This window comes from Pinus tabuliformis, chromosome 8 (genome assembly GCF_031772625.1).
Source record: "Pinus tabuliformis cultivar Carrire ecotype Pingquan chromosome 8, CPIR1, whole genome shotgun sequence".
NCBI classification, from domain to species: Eukaryota; Viridiplantae; Streptophyta; class Pinopsida; order Pinales; family Pinaceae; genus Pinus; species Pinus tabuliformis.
In genome coordinates, this window is record NC_142294.1 from 1,855,880,493 (window position 1) to 1,855,884,361 (window position 3,869).

The 3,869-nt window shown below is 36.7% G+C and overlaps 1 non-coding gene across 1 annotated transcript; it reads left to right on the plus strand.

The window, feature by feature from the left end:
- The first annotated feature begins 3,310 nt into the window (after positions 1 to 3,310).
- On the plus strand, positions 3,311 to 3,382 carry TRNAP-UGG (transfer RNA proline (anticodon UGG)). Its single transcript has one exon. It is a non-coding gene; the product is annotated as a tRNA-Pro (tRNA).
- Positions 3,383 to 3,869: the final 487 nt, after the last annotated feature.

Genomic DNA, 3,869 nt, shown 5'->3' on the forward strand with positions numbered 1-3,869 from the left:
TCTATAGGGAATGGAAACATTCATGTTTGAATGTTATAACAAGAAGAACTAGCCTTGAAATGCAGAGCCCCTTAAATGTCTGTCTCCATATTGCTCAGGGAATTCATTGCATGGTAAACGCGAGTGACGTGCCAACACGTCAAGCAATTAACTCAATGATCCACTTTGTTGATCAATGGATGATCTTGCTCTTCAATCACTCCATGTGTGGAATTAAGGGCGGCCAACTCACCATCACGACTTTCCTCCCTCATATCTTTTTGAATGGTCTCATCCAAGATATATATAATACTATTTATTTATTTCTTAATATTTACACATTTCTCCCATGCAATAATATAATATTATTTATTTATTATTCTTTAATATTTACACATTTCTCCTATGAAATAATTATTAAATCAATATTTAGTAATTATTTCCAACTCACCTTGACCATATCTCCTTAAAGTAATTAATAAATCATTTTTATTTATTAATTAATTTAACCACTTATCTTAATTATTTATTTATTTGCTTCCAAAATTTCAATGAAATATATCTTTATTTATATATCATTCTCATTCTAACAATTTTGGTTTCATTACAATAGTTGCATGAGCTCCAATCCCACCAAATCGTGCGGAAGGACAACGAAATTATTTCCAACCCTTTTCTTCTTATAAACCATGCATTGGGATCCATGGACCAACACATGGATGGAAAAAAATTTCTCTCGAAAGATAATATCATTCTCAAGTCTAAAAAAGTAGATTTTTTTTTTTCAATAAGAAAAAACACTTTCTTTTATTAAAAAAATCGTACAAATTACATGCATCTTCCATGAGATACTATCATGTTCTTTCTGTGACATTTATCAGTCACATCTTCGTATCAACGCAATATATTATCCAATTACAATGTTATTAAGAGGCTCAATAAACTACCATAAAGTCTTGCTACAATGTTGTAGCAGATTTAAGATAAGAAAATAAACGTTGACTATCAACAACAATAAATCTATCTATTTGTCTTAGAATATTACCAAAAATAACCCAAAATATTAAAAAATACTCTATTCTGTTTTACCATGAAAATGTGATAATGTCAGACCAGTGAGGGAGGCCTTGTAAAAAAGCTCTGAAACTGATCGACCCTGGATCTACCCTTCTTCCCTCTTTGGATAATTTATCAGCTTCATAGTTTTTCTCCCGGTAGATATCTGTGATAGGGAGCTCATTGAGATCTTTAATCAATTCCATGATTATGTTTTTCCAGTTGGTTAGGTCCGAGGTCCTCAAAGCATATCTTTTGTTTGCCCACTCTACCACAACTTTGGAGTCTCCAAAAATGGAAATTTCGTATATTCCTAGCCCTTTGGAGCAAAACAAGACACCCCATAGTGTTAGAAGTTCGACCCTAGTATTAGATCCTTTACTGTTATTCCAGACAAAAAGATAGTGTTCCCCTAGAGTCGGATGAATAGACATACCGCTACCACAATACCCATGTATTGAAGCTCCATCGAAGAATCCAGTAGGAAATTTGTCCCATAATGGTCTATGGAAACGACTGAGAAGTGAACCTCTAAACTCAAATGTTCCAAATTCTAGATTGGAAGTGGTAATCTTGACACATGTCCTATTGACATCTGGTGTCATCTGTTAAAAAATGCATTCATTCTTTGTCCTCCACTATCCCCATAGGATAAAAAATGGCAGACGTATGAAAATCTTATAGTCGATGAACCACTATTTTAGATTAGTAACCACATATGTCATATCCCAAACTGCCATGATATTCAACCTATTGGTCACTTCATTCCAAACCGAGAATGAGAAAGGACACTGTAAAAACAGAGGGTTAATATCTTCCGTTTGTTTCAAATATAAGTTGCATCTGCTTGGACCCTTAAATCCCCTCTTTAACAGATTATCCCAAGTCAGTATTTTGTTATGGACAACTAGTCAGATGAAACATTTGACTTTTACGGGGATTTGCCACTTCCAAGCCCTGAAGAACCAACAATGAAGAGGGTTTGTTGTTTTGGCCTATTTAATAATGTCATATGCTTTAGTTACCTTAATCTGATCATTGTGTAGTCCTCCACTCTAGGTCAAGATGTCTTCTTCTATAGTTAGTTTTATCCCTAGGAATTTCAATTGTAATATATACTTGTTCCATTCTGCCACATGTTGTCCTAGAATCCCTAAAATTGCCACATCTTTCCATGTAGTATGGTGGGTGCTTGATCCAGTTGACTAGCAATATCCCTAAAGACATATATTCCCTGCTTATGTAAGAAATTGATTAGATACAACGATAAAGCATGGTTGCCAGAGACTCCCAGGAAAGAATCCAATCCAATTTCTAGCTGAACCCCTATGTCGATCCTCCACTTAAGGTTTCCGAGTAACTAGGGCTTAGATTGAATTAGGCCTCTCCAACATTGTGAAATAGAATTTCGAGCCAAGCCCCTATGTCGATCCTCCATTTAAGGTTTCCGAGTAACCAAGGCTTAGATTGAATTCGGCCTCTCCAACATTGTGAAATAGAATTCGGTTCTAGTGCTCCTGCTTAAATCTAGCCGTAGATGTCCATACTTATGAGGTATTTAAACTTAATTATTCGAAGCCATAATCCCTCCCCACTCACTACCCTCCAAATTTTTTTCAAAAGAAAGACCAAATATAAGCCTTCAGTATCGTTGAATCCCCAACCACCTTCCTCCACCTTGCAAGGCAGTCTCTCCGTGACAACAAGATGTATTTTCCAATTATACTTGTTCCAACCCATAAGAATTTCAAAATGATAGAGTTCATGTGATGATACCCTTAGGCAGTTTGTAAATATGCATCCAAAAGAAGGCAATACTCTGTAGGACAGATTTAATCATGATGAGTCTTCCACCCAGAGATAGCCACTTGTGTGACCATGTTTGAACTCTTTTCTCAAATTTCTTGCATAACCAATATCAGTCCTTGTTTGTATAACCATTAGGCTTCAAGAAAAAGCCGAGATATTTGATTCCTCCCTCCAGTGAGATAGATTGCAATCCAAACAAAGAAACGATCTCCTTCACGATCGGTGGAAATCAGAGCCGACTTCATCGTGTGCATGATCAGACTTGTAGCTTGACCAAATAACCGTTTTGTTGAGCATGTGGAAAATCGAGCGTAGTACTGACCTTTCTGAAACCTCAACTGAAAAATACAGGTCTGAGATTCTGTATTTAAGATCTTAGCTTGCATGGAACGAAAATGGTCGGGTAAGCTGGATACCTGCGATATATAACTCAAGAATTATAATTTTCACCCAATAATCCATTGTAGGGCATTTGGTCTAGTGGTATGATTCTCGCTTTGGGTGCGAGAGGTCCCGAGTTCGATTCTCGGAATGCCCCTCACCTTTATTTTCTTTGGGGATTTTTAAATTTTATCTATGAAATAAAATGCCCCTCACCTTTAATTTCTTTGGGGATTTTTAAATTTGATCTATGAAATAAAACAATTTGGTTTCGAGAGGTCCCGAGTTCGATTCTCGGAATGCCCTCTTCGTTATGGGTGCGAGAGGTCCCGAGTTCGCTTCTCGGAATGCCCCTCACCTTTAATTTCTTTGGGGATTTTTAAATTTGATCTATGAAATAAAACAATTTGGTTGCGAGAGGTCCCGAGTTCGATTCTCGGAATGCCCTCTTCGTTATGGGTGCGAGAGGTCCCGAGTTCGATTCTCGGAATGCCCCTCACCTTTAATTTCTTTGGGGATTTTTAAATTTGATCTATGAAATAAAACAATTTGGTTGCGAGAGGTCCCGAGTTCGATTCTCGGAATGCCCTCTTCGTTAATTTCTTTGGGGAATTTGATAAAGGATTTTTAAATTTGATTTATTA